Raw genomic sequence first — 13,367 nt, forward strand, 5'->3', positions numbered from 1 at the left:
CTTAGCAAAGCTGTTACAAGTTTTGAGTAAAGCGGCCAAACGGGTTCTTGTGCGTGACGCCAGTTGCATTTGGAGCCGCTATAATTGTCACTGACAACAGAACATTTAAAAATAGGTATTACAGCGGCTTTTGTCCCACAGATATGCCATGTGCACTTTGCATTTACTTTTAATATTATTTGAAATGTTTGTACCTCATACCATGCTTTTGAGGAGACTCCTGATGCAAATGCAAGTTAAAGCAAAGAACAACAATGTAAAAAAAATTCAGGTTAACAACCACGTACCACACACCATAGCCTCCCTGGAAACCACTTGCTACAGCTGCTGGTCTAGGGGGTAGGGGGGAGTCAGTTTTGAGATTATTCTAAGGCTGTTTTTATTGTAGTTTTAAGTGTTCTGTTTTATTGATAATGGTTTTTATTATGGTTTTTGAAATTGTTTTAACTTACATCAGCTGCCTAGAGATGCTACCATGTTTCCCCGAAAATAAGACAGTGTCTTATATTAATTTTTGCTCCCATGTCTTATTTTCAGGGGATGTCTTATTTTCCGCTCCACAGCTGCATGCTCTGGTTGACGGGCATGCTTCCAAACAAAAACTTTGCTATGTCTTACTTTCGGGGAATGCCTTATATTTCGCACTTCAGCAAAACCTCTACTACGTCTTATTTTCAGGGGATGTCTTATATTCGGGGAAACAGGGTAGTATGAGGTGGACAAAACAGGTAAACTGTAGAGCAGGGGTCCCCAAACTACGGCCCGGGGGCCAAATGTGGCCCCCTGAAGGCATTTATCCAGCCTGCCAGGCATGGCGGCGGCTCCATTCATGTGCAGTGGGGGCTCGAGGGAGAGGAGGAACCGGCCCCAACGGCTGTTGATTGCAGTTACATGATGGCATCCCCAAATCTCCATGAATTTTCTGACCCAGAGTTGGAAACCTTACATGTGGCAACGCCTGCTCTGCCCTTCCCTCTCAGCTACTCCATGTGTTGCTCTCAGGCTTTCTGTTCCGCCTCACTCCCATTGGCATCAGCCAGGCTGGCGAATCGCTCGCTGGCTGCTAGGGAGGAAAGAACCCAGGAAGATACCTGATCCTGGGTTAGATGGAATGCTTCATTGGGAAAGTTCTGCTTTTTTTTTTTTTTTTTTTTTACAAACGAAGGTATTCCACAGCCTCCCCAACAATATTTGGAGCCCACCCTGTACTTGACATACTTTGGTCACTGTTCTAAAAATAGACCATGACAGAAAGGCTGAAAGGTGAAATCAAACATTTTACAATCATTTGTGCATAGGAATTTGTTCATAGTTTTTTTTAGTCCGGCCCTCCAACAGTCTGAGGGACAGTGAATTGGCCCCCTGTTTAAAAAGTTTGGGGACCACTGCTGTAGAGGAAAAACCTATACCCTAAGGGAGGTGGGGGCAAACGATTTTTCAAGATCAGTGTTATCTATTCTGAGAGCCAGCATGGCCTAGTGCAGGGGTGTGCAACCTGTGGCTCTCCAGATGTGAATGGACTACAATTCCCACCAGCCCTTGCCAGCATTGCCAATTGTAGTCCATTAACATCTGGAGAGCCACAGGTTGCACACCCCTGGCCTCGTGGCTAAGTTCTTGCATCAGAATCTGGGAAACCCTGGTCTGAATCCCTGCTTGTGCCGTGAAAACGTGCTGGATGTCATTGGGCCACACACACACTCTCACCCTCAGCCAACCCTGGCAGGAATTTGGATGGGAGACCTCCAGAAACACCAGGGTTGTGACAAAGAGGCTGGCTGTGGCAAACCACCTCTGAACTTCTCTTGCCTTGAAAACCCTGCGGGGTCTTCATACGTCAGTGGTGGCGAACCTATGGCACGGGTGCCAGAGGTGGCACTCAGAGCTCTCTCTGTGGGCATGAGCGCACAGAGTTTGTCACGTGGGGGGAATTGCCCCCTCCCCCCACATACAAATCTAGGCTGGCCTGGGCTGCTGGACTTGATGTTTGTGCACCTCAGCAAGCAGGGAGGACTCAGCTGGTGGGCCTGGTGCCTGTGCTCCAGGTGACTGCTGCCCGGGGGGGGGGGCAGAGGCGGCAGAGATGCTAGAGAGGCACAGAGTGGCACATGTTGGACTTGCTGGAGGCTACAGCAGGTTGGACCCTGCTTGAGGGAGTTAAATTGCTGCGTTGGCACTTTGCGATAAATAAGTGGGTTTTGGTTTGCAATTTGGGCACTCGGTCTCAAAAAGGTTCACCATCACTGTCATACGTTGACTGCGATTTGATAGCGCTATTCTGTCTGGAATGGGTACAAGACAGAGGGATGTAAGTTGTCTGGAAACTGAAATTTCTTGAAAAAACTGAATATTCTGAAAAAAATCTGGAAATGTACCGCACTTTGATCCAACCTACACTCGTGTTAATGCTTCAACGACATAAAATGCATCGTTTATTACTTGGCGCACGAAACTCTTTTTTATTGAATCTAAAAGTACAGGATCCTTAATTTTCTACAAATTTTGGTGTTTCTGAATTATGTCCCTGCCCCTGACAGAGTGAACTCTGGTTCACAAAAGCGTACACTGGAATGCGTTTTGTTAGCTTTTAAGTTGCCACTGGACTTTTGCAGAATGGGTGAATGGTAGATTTAGAACCAGTTAGCTGATTATGTAGCATTGAGAATTCCTCCCATGATGTAGGGAATAGAGCAGGGGTCTTCAAACTATGGCCCTCCAGATGTTCATGGACTACAGTTCCCATCAGCCTTGCCACCTGGCCATGCTGGCAGGGGCTAATGGGAATTGTAGTCCATGAACATCTGGAGGGCCATAGTTTGAAGACTCCTGGAATAGAGCAACAATCGGTCAGCAGCTGAGGCCAGAGTCTCTGCTGGCGCTGTAACTGACATCCTGTTTAGAGTGGAATATCCCATTGAGGACCCGACTGGATTTTAAAATTCGTAACCAACCTTCAGAGGTTGTCTGCTGCCTGAATTTCTGCCTAGCAATTCGAATAATTTCTAACACAAACAGGAGCTCTCATATCAGGACTTTCCTCCTGTGTCTTGAGATTTTTAAAATCGTAACGTTTTGTTTGCAAGCGGCAAGGCCCTTGGGAGTAAATCTCTTTCCTTCCGGAACTGCCTTCATCATGATTTAAAATGGGAAAATGACAGTTTGGTCCTACGGTGTTGGAGGTTCTTGTAGACAGTTTGATGGAACATAGATCCATCAGTGGCTGGTGGCCAAGATGAAGGAAACTTTTGAAACCCGCAGCTAGGAGATAAAATCAGGGGACGGCCTCTGCCTCTATGCCCTGTAGGTTGGGCCTCCAGAGTAACTGATTAGCTGGCCATGGTGTGTAACTGGATGCTAGACTATATGGAACCCTCACTGGTCTTATGTTCCAATCCAGACTTTCCAGCTTTCCCAAACTCTACTGCAGAAGACGATGTAAAAATGGTTCTTATGACGTCTAAAGGCCTTAACCAACCAAGAAGAAGAAGAATTTGGTGTGTGGCTTACAAACTCCTTCCCTTCTTCTCCCCACAACATGCATCTTAAGAACATAAGAACGAGCCAGCTGGATCAGACCAGAGTCCATCTAGTCCAGCACTCTGCTACTCGCAGTGGCCCACCAGGTGCCTTTGGGAGCTCACATGCAGGAGGTGACAGCAGTGGCCTTCTGTGGCTGCTGCTCCCAAGCACGTGGTCTGCTAAGGCATTTGCAACCTCAGATCAAAGAGGATCAAGATTGGTAGTCATAGATCGACTTCTCCATAAATCTGTCCAAGCCCCTTTTAAAGCTATCCAGGTTAGTGGCCATCACCACCTCCTGTGGCAGCATATTCCAAACACCAATCACGCGTTGTGTGAAGAAGTGTTTCCTTTTATTAGTCCTAATTCTCCCCCCCCCCCCCCCCCCAGCATTTTCAATGATTGCCCCTTGGTTCTAGTATTGTGAGAAATAGAGAAATCTTGTGAGGTAGGTGGGGTGGAGAGACTTTGGAGAGAACTGTGACTGGCTCAAGGTCACCCAGCAGGCTTCACGTGGAGGAGCGGGGAGACAAATATAGTTCAACAGATAAAGGAGTGGGGAAATCCAGATTAGAATCCACCTGCTCTTAACCACGACACATCATGCTAGCTCTAAACCATGAATTCGATGTCAACTCACACCCAGTAGATGGCAGTAGAAGATGGTGGTACGGATGGAAATATTCAGTGATGAGGTGCTTAAGGAGCTAAGCTCTCTTCAAGGTAGCAGTATTTACTTATTATTATTTATTAAATTTCTGTACTCGCCTTCCCTTCACGGGAAGGGGAGGCAACCCCTGCCTGCAGCTGTTGTTATAAACCAGATAAGGCTTGCTAGTGTTGCATGGAACAGAGAGGAAGAGAAAACACTGAACTCCAAGGAAAAGGGATCAGCTAACAAAAGCAGCACTGGCATACCAGAAGAAAGTGCTTTGGATGTGTGTTCCTGTATGGCAGGGGGTTGGACTTGATGGCCCTTGGGGTCTCTTCCAACTCTAGGATTCTATGATTCTGAAGACTCGATGTACCTCCTGATCTATTTATAGACCATTTCAACCCAGTTTCTGTGACTGACGTCTCCAAAATCCTCAGACTGGTGAAGGTCTCTCCTTGGGATATGGATCCTTGCCCATCCTGGTTGCTAAAATCATGTAAGGACCACATCAATAAATTCTTGGTATTCATAATAAATCAGTCACCAATAAATCAGTCACCTTCCCTTGGCCACTCGGTTATCTGTCTGCTACTTACAAAACCCATCCCTTTTAGAAAAATGACATGGTCAGTTAGTGTCCAGTCTCTAATGTACTGTTTCTGAGTAAAGTGATTGAGAGAGCAGTAGCGGACCAACTCCATACGTGGTGTAGTGGTAAAGAGCTGTGGGTTCTAATCTGGAGAAACAGGTTTGATTCCCTGCTTCTCCACCTGAAGCCTGCTGGGTGACCTTGGGGCAGTCCCAGTTCTCTCGGAACTCTCTCAGCCTCACCTACCTCACAAGGTATTAGTTGTAGAGGGGGAAGGGGTTTGTAAGCTGCTTTGAGACCTCTTACAGGAGAGAAAGGTGGGGTATAAATGTAAACTCTTCTTCTTCAGGGGATATGATTGAAGTCTATAAAATGATGCATGGGGTAGAACATGTTGACAGAGAGAATTTTTTCTCTCTTTCTCACAATACTAGAACCAGGGGGCATTCGTTGAAAATGCTGAAGGGAAGAATTAGGACTAATAAAAGGAAACACTTCTTCACGCAACACACATATCTAAGCTGGTCTTGCTTCTGAGTAAACCCTCCTAGGGTCATGATTCACCCATTTGAAGCATTGCACAGTTGCTTCACCAAGCTTACTCCCGAGTAACGCACGCCTCGGAGCCAACCGTTTTTTCTAAACTAAAACTTCAGTATTCAGGTTAAATGGCCATGTTGGCACTTTGCGATAAATAAGTGGGTTTTGGGTTGCAATTTGGGCACTCAGTCTCGAAAAGGTTCGCCATCACTGTTATAGCATGTAAGCAGTATTTTGTTAATGTTTCTGCTGCAAAGCAAATTGTAGGGCACGTTCATGAACGCCAGGGGGCACAAGTGAAGCTGTTTTCAGATTTTGGCTCTGTGTTGCTTAGAAGTGCCTTTTGTTCTTCATGGGAACTCTTATCAGTCTTAAGTATCTAAAACAAAGGGAGTTTCTCTGTACGCTCTTTCTGAGCTTGAGCAGAAAACACTTTTTCTTCCCTGACTACAAACCTTTCCTTCCCCCTCTTAAACAGTTGAGATGCAGCCCACGCATATTTCATAAAGAATTAAGATCTTGCACTCAGAAATATTAACCTACGTTACACTGGGCATGCTGGGCAGCAGTACTGCTGTGTCAGCATCACTGGACAAAGATTTCGAGTGATTTCACTGTGCCCAGCGTTAGGTATTTGTCATAGTGTATTTGCAAGCGTGGAACACTTTGGGTATGATTCAGCCGACGTGATCTAAATAAAGCCTTCTGTGTTAGATGAAAGACGATCATCACGCTTTCTTGGAGTATTGAAAAGGCATAGAAGCTCTTTCTGCATTGTGGTCAGTTCAGATAAAATAGCTTTCGCTCTCTTCCTTTCCCCTGTAGCCTGCAAATGGCTCTCTACATGTCCGGTGGGCGGAGTGCAACCTCTTTACGGTTGGTTTAGGAGCAGCAGTGGCGTAGTGGCTAAGAGCAGTGGCTAAGAGCAGGTGCACTCTGATCTGGAGGAAGCGGGTTTGATTCCCAGCTCTGCCACTTGAGATGTGGAGGCTTATCTGGGGAATTCAGATTAGCCTGTACACTCCCACACACGCCAGCTGGGTGACCCTGGGCTAGTCACAGCTTCTCGGAGCTCTCTCAGCCCCACCTACCTCACAGGGTGTTTGTTGTGAGGGGGGAAGGGCAAGGAGGTTGTAAGCCCCTTTGAGTCTCCTGCAGGAGAGAAAGGGGGGATATAAATCTAAACTCTTCTTCTTTAAGGAGCAGCTGTCCTATACATGAGTAATCCTAGAAGGAATGTTGAGCTTATTCTTATCAGCCTGGCATATGCACGAATGTGGCTAAGCGAATGAACTGTGGTCCTCGGGTCTCTCAGTCCCAGTGGCATTTCTGACTCCAGGCCACAGGGTAGCTTAAGCAAACCGTTAGCCTCTTACCCACCACATAATAAAGTGGGGGGGGGGGAGGGGTAATAAAGCTGGCCTACCTTAGAGGGCTGTTGGAAGCATCACAAAAAAATGCTGCATGGGGTGCTGTGTGGTTTCCGGGCTGTATGGCCGTGTTCTAGCAGCATTCTCTCCTACATACAGCCACACAGCCCGGAAACCACACAGCACCCCAGTGATTCCGGCCGTGAAAGCCTTCGACAATACATTGAACATCTCTACGGGGAGAAATTGTTCCAAGACACACGGAAAATGGAAAAACTACGGCTCAGGAAAGCACACCTACTCTGTTCTCTAACCTTTCTTCTACGCTGCAGAGACACAGGTACTATCCCATCGGAGAGAATGCTGCTAGAACACGGCCATACAGCCCGGAAACCACACAGCACCCCAGTGATTCCGGCCGTGAAAGCCTTTGACAATAAAATACTGCCTGCGAAGCACTTTGACCGTTGAAAGCACCGTGCAAATGCTATTATTGCAAGTGGAAGAGTTTTGAGGGAGGGAAATGACATCTGCGGTTCAGGCCTCGTATCCTTCCCCCGCCCTGCAGTAGCTTCATGACTCACGTTTTCTGAGCAGCCCTCGAGTGAACCTTTTGCTCTGTTTCTGCTCATCTGCCCCCCCCCCTCAATTCTGCACTCCTCCCTCTTGCTCGGCGAACCTGTGGGAGTTTCTTCTTTCTTTGGCACCCTACCGTTCTCCTTAGCAGGGACCCAAAGCAGCTGATATCATTCCTGAGCAGCAGTGGCGTAGGAGGTTAAGAGCTCGTGTATCTAATCTGGAGGAACCGGGTTTGATTCCCAGCTCCGCCGCCTGAGCTGTGGAGGCTTATCTGGGGAATTCAGATTAGCCTGTGCCCTCCCACACACGCCAGCTGGGTGACCTTGGGCTAGTCACAGCTTCTCGGACCTCTCTCAACCCCACTCTCAGCCCCACCTACCTCACAGGGTGTTTGTTGTGAGGGGGGAAGGGCAAGGAGATTGTCAGCCCCTTTGAGTCTCCTGCAGGAGAGAAAGGGGGGATATAAATCCTCCTCCTCCTCCTCCTCCTCCTCCTCCTCCTCCTCCTTCTTCTTCTTCTTCTTCACTACTGAGGACCTCAGATTCTCCCTTTAAATCCATGCCGAAGGGGGTGGATTTAAAAGGAGAATCAGGGGAAATTTGGGGGTTGCCTTCTGTCAGGGGTGTACTAAACTTTCAGGGTATCTTTAGGAGTCTCTCCTAATGACACCACCCAGGTTTGGTGAAGTTTGGTTCAGGGGGTCCAAAGTTATGAACCCTCAAAGGTGTAGCCCCCATCTCCTATTAGCTCCCATTGGAAACAGGAGGAGAGAAAGGGGGATATAAATCCAAACTCCTCCTTCTCCTCCTCCTCCTCCTCCTCTCGCCTCCATTGTATCCCCACTACAACCCTGCGAGGGAGGTGAGGCAGAGAGTACACGACTGCCCGGCGTCGACCAGAAGGCTTCCAGGGCAGAACAAGAATTCAACTCTCACCACTATCTCACACTGCCTCCTCTCCCCCTTTGGGGATTTGTCTGCAAACTTTTGTGATTTCCCCCAGTTTGCACTCTTGCCCTAAGCACTGCGGTTATCTTTGTGCGCAGGAATTCAAAACCTGACCTGCCGGTCACCTTAATTGCTAGCCTTTCAGGGCAAACCCATCCTTTTGTTTGAAGAGTATCTGTATCACGTTTTTTTTTCTGCTTCTCAGTGCCCAGGTATTTTATTTTCCACCTCGTTTTGTATATACAAGCTTCCTTTCTGTAGGTGTTGTTACCCACCCGCCCCGACGCCTCTGCACACAATGCCGGCACACGCCTACTGTCACTCATAACTCTGATACTGTGTGGAAATTGTGTGCATTGGGTGGGGGAGAAGGTTACATAAAGCCGTAAACTGCCTGGAAGGAATTGGAGGCTGTCTGGAGAGCTGTGCAAGCCCTTCTTCAATGACAAAAAAAGTGTTGATCTGAAAGCAAAAGGGGGGGGGGTTGCCAGCAGTCTCTCCCCCCGCCCCGCCCAAAACTGTGCCTGGACTAGGTGATTTGAGATGCAGAATTTGCTGGCAGAGAATGGGTTTCATGAAGGAAACACTTCTTCACGCAACGTGTGATTGGTGTTTGGACTTTGCTGCCACAGGAGGTGGTGATGGCCACTCACCTGGATAGCTTGAAAAGGGGCTTGGACAGATTGATGGAGGAGAAGTCGATTTATGGCTCCCAATCTTGATCCTCCTTGATCTGAGATTGCAAATGCCTTAACAGACCAGGTGATCGGGAGCAACAGCCGCAGAAGGCCATTGCTTTCCTGCAGGTGAGCTCCCAAAGGCACCTGGTGGGCCACTGCGAGTGGCAGAGTGCTGGACTAGATGGACTCTGGTCTGATCCGGTAGACTTGTTCTTATGTTCTTATGTGTGGAGATAAATATGACCCTTGACTACCACCTGAAGATCGAGCATCGAGATGTGCAGCTTGAAAAGACCGCATCTCCGGCATTCACCAATTTGCATTCACCAATACTGCTGCTGCTGCAGGGCATGAAAAGGTGAATCACTCCCTAGACTGATAAGCCCCACCTGCAATACAAATGCTATCAACCACATCTTTGCATAACAAGTTCCACCCAAACACTTACTGATTGGTTCCCCACCCTGGGACATGGGCAATATATACCCCACTAAACATTCCCTTCTCACTGGACACAGTGCATAACAGACTTCCCTCTGTGATACACCTCTGAAGATGCCAGCCACAGATGCAGGCGACACGTTAGGAACAAGATCCACCATACCACGGCCACACAGCCTGGAAAGCCCACCAGAACCAGTTGAATCCGGCCGTGAAAACCTTCGACAATAAATTAATTGTGAGACATTAGCCCTTAGGAGCAGCAGTGGCGTAGGAGGTTAAGAGCTCGTGTATCTAATCTGGAGGAACCGGGTTTGATTCCCTGCTCTGCCGGCTGAGCTGTGGAGGCTTATCTGGGGAATTCAGATTAGCCTGGGCACTCCCACACACGCCAGCTGGGTGACCTTGGGCTAGTCACAGCTTCTCGGAGCTTTCTCAGCCCCACCTACCTCACAGGGTGTTTGTTGTGAGGGGGGAAGGGCAAGGAGATTGTAAAGCCCTTTGAGTCTCCTGCAGGAGAGAAAGGGGGGATATAAATCCAAACTCCTCTTATTATTATTATTATTTGACAAGGACCTTATAAACTGTAGTTGTCACCAAAACATTAAACACACAGCCGTGCACCCCCCCCCCACTTCCTGTTACTTTACTTTCTATTGTCATGCTGGCGCTCTATTGGTTCATCCCCAGCCCAATTTTTGAATGTGTCAGGGGGTGTTATGGGGGATGAATGAATATTTATTTTTAGGAGGGTTTGCGTGGGGGGGATGGACATGGTTTTTAAAGTAGATTTTATGATGGTTTTAAGATTGTTTTACATTGCTTTTTGATTGTACCCCTCCCAGGGAGTTCGGTAGTGGGCAGGAAATAAGTACACAGATCAATTTAAAAAAATAAAATAAATCTCAGTTGGTCCAGGCGCCAGAAAGATGGAATTCCTTCCCCAGAGACACTGACCTGCCTCCTCCTGCCATTGTCTTCTCCATACCCTGTGAAAACTTTGTTTTCTTTGGTCTTCCCGCATTGACTGACCTTCTTTCCTTCCCATTCATGTCTCTGGGTTAATTTATTTTAAGGCTTTTTAACACGGCTCTGTTATTCACTGCTTTGGGGACCTCAAGTTGGGTGGAAAGACTGTTTTAAAGATTTTGAATTTTAAAACCCCAATGTCAGGAAGCTTTGAATGGCAGGTAGAGTCGTCCCCCCTGCCCCCCCCCCATTTAGAATTACAACTAATCTTCAGATGACAGAGATTAATTTCCATGGAGAAAATGACTGCTTTGGAGGGTTGCAAGGTTGCAAATTGCAAGGATTGTCATGCCCTTATATAAAGCCGTGGTGCGACCGCACTTGGAGTACTGTGTTCAGTTCTGGTCGCCACATTTCAAAAAGGATATTGAAGAGATAGAAAAAGTGCAGAGAAGGGCAACGAGGATGATTGAGGGACTGGAGCACCTTCCTTATGAGGAGAGGCTGCAGCGTTTGGGACTCTTTAGTTTGGAGAGGAGACGTCTGAGGGGGGATATGATTGAAGTCTATAAAATCCCATGCATGGGGTAGAAAATGTTGACAGAGAGAAATGTTTTCTCTCTTTCTCACAATACTAGAACCAGGGGGCATCCATTGAAAATGCTGGGGGAAGAATTAGAAGGACTAATCAAAGGGAAGCCTTACTTCTTCCATAGCATTAGCCCGATTGGTGTTTGGAATATGCTGCCACAGGAGGTGGTGATGGCCACTAACCTGGATAGCTTTAAAAGGGGCTTGGACAGATTTATGGAGGAGAAGTCGATCTATGGCTACCAATCTTGATCCTCCTTGATCTGAGGTTGCAAATGCCTTAACAGTCCAGGTGCTCGGGAGCAGCAGCAGCCGCAGAAGGCCATTGCTTTCACGTCCTGCATGTGAGCTCCCAAAGGCACCTGGTGGGCCACTGTGAGTAGCAGAGTGCTGGACTAGATGGACTCTGGCTCTAATGATCCAGCAGGCTAGTTCTTATGTTCTTATGGTGGAATATTACATCATGGTACCCTGCTGAAGTCCTTCCCCTCCCCAAACCCCACCCCTCTGAGGCTCCACCCCCAAATCTCCAGGAATTCTCCAGCCCAGAGCTGGCAACCCTAGTTGGCAGGTGGCAGAAAATGAAGCTATTCAGACACAGCCTGCCTTCTGCTTCCATTTTTACTTTCCAGTAGCTGAGTAAATCTTTCGTTCCACACCAGCAGCAGGACATCCATCTTACTGCTCCAAGCGCTTGTGATTTCTACTGCTTCTTGGGCACGGATTGCAGTTCAGCCTTCTCATCCTCAATATGTTTGCTCTGTAGACTTGTTAAACTGTGTCACAAGCTAGCAAATGCCGGATGTGATGGGAAAAGGAAGCCGCTGGGCATTCGGCTCCAGACCAGAAACACTGAATTGCTGGTTGGCAAGCTGGTTTACTGACAGCAAATCATTGTGTGCACATTCAACAAATCAGGTTTTTGAGAAGGCTGACTTCTGCTCCATATTCTGTCCTGTTAAGTTTTTATCAGCTGACAAAATGCCTAGACTTCAGCCAAGAGAGGGTGGAAGCCCACAGGAATAGAAAGGCAAATAAACATAGATATTGACTGCCACTTTCCTTGGCTGGGCAGTGCAGGCCTTTAAGTCAACATAACCGTCAGGCTTAAAATGAAAGGACCTTGATATGTGTTATGCCATCCATGCGTCTCTCACCCACCCACCCATCCATCCATCCTCTATCCTCTATCATTCCGTCCGTCCGTCCGTCCGTCCGTCCGTCTATTCAGGAGCAGCAGCAGCAGAAGGCCATTGCTTTCACCTCCTTCCTGTGAGCTCCCAAAGGCACCTGGTGGGCCACTGCGAGTAGCAGAGTTCTGGACTAGACGGTCTCTGCTCTGATCCAGCAGGCTAGTTCTTATGTTCTATCTACCTATCTACCTATCTACCTATGAGGTGGGTGGGGCTGAGAGAGCGCCGAAGAACTGTGACTAGCCCAAGGTCACCCAGTTGGCATGTGTTGGAGTGCACAAGCTAATCCAGTTCACCAGATAAGCCTCCACAGCTCAAGTGGCAGAGTGGGGAATCAAACCTGGTTCTCCCGATTAGAGAGCACCTGCTCTTAACCACGCTGGCTCTAAACCACTAAATCCCGGGGAGGGGATGTTAGTTGATTGTTGATTCATGCAAAGAAAAATAGCTCTCTGACTCTGAAGAGTTCTTCTCCCCCGCCCTTCCACAGTTGTGTTCCACAGTTGGCAGCCACTGTGTGTTGGGTGTGGTCTCTTGCTAAGGCTTTGGCACACGGTTGTCTTTTGAACTTCACAGCTCCTCTGTGAGAGCACTTGAAACAGGTAGAGTCTTCAATGGGAAACCAAAGTACGGTTCCTCGAAAGGGGGCCTCTTGCTCAACCAGCTGGAAACCTACAATTAGTCTGGAATCCTCTCGGCGTCCTAAAGAGCTTGCTTTAAAAGGCTCGGGGAAAGTAAATCCCAAAGGGCTGGTGGGCGGCAGCAAGGAACAGGGCCCTGTGCTACATGCCGCATGGGAACGGTGCATCTTGCTCTTGAAACACGAGCACGGCACATGCTGCACTTTCCCATCAGGGCTGCTGTCGCGACTGCTCGGCTTAGGAGTTCACTTTTTTCCTGGAACGCCGGCCACACTCTGAACCTCTCTCTTGCGGAGGCTGTGACAGCTGCTGGGAGTCTGGTCTGAGCTGTCCACCTTGTTTGTCCCAAGTGGGTGCCTGGGTTTTGGAAGGGGAGGGCGAGGCAGAACGCCCTGACTAGTCATTTCCCATGGAGATTGTTGGGGCTTGGATCTGCAGGGTCTCAGTTGTGAACTCAGTAGGTGGACATGTTGCAATTTTTGTTCCCTGAGAACCAGTATGCTGTATGGTTGGAGTACCGGAATAGGATCTGGGGGTAGAAGAGTTTGGATTTATATCCCCCCTTTCTCTCCTGCAGGAGACTCAAAGGGGCTGACAATCTCCTTGCCCTTCCCCCCCACAACAAACACCCTGTGAGGTAGGTGGGGCTGAGA

At 48.2% G+C, this 13,367-nt stretch overlaps 1 protein-coding gene across 1 annotated transcript in view; it reads left to right on the plus strand.

Moving 5' to 3' along the window:
- The window catches only part of NET1 (neuroepithelial cell transforming 1), a 121,005-nt gene that overhangs the window by 9,729 nt on the left and 97,909 nt on the right, over positions 1-13,367 (plus strand). The window lies entirely within an intron of this gene.

Source organism: Sphaerodactylus townsendi, linkage group LG06, assembly GCF_021028975.2.
Source record: "Sphaerodactylus townsendi isolate TG3544 linkage group LG06, MPM_Stown_v2.3, whole genome shotgun sequence".
NCBI classification, from domain to species: domain Eukaryota; kingdom Metazoa; phylum Chordata; class Lepidosauria; order Squamata; family Sphaerodactylidae; genus Sphaerodactylus; species Sphaerodactylus townsendi.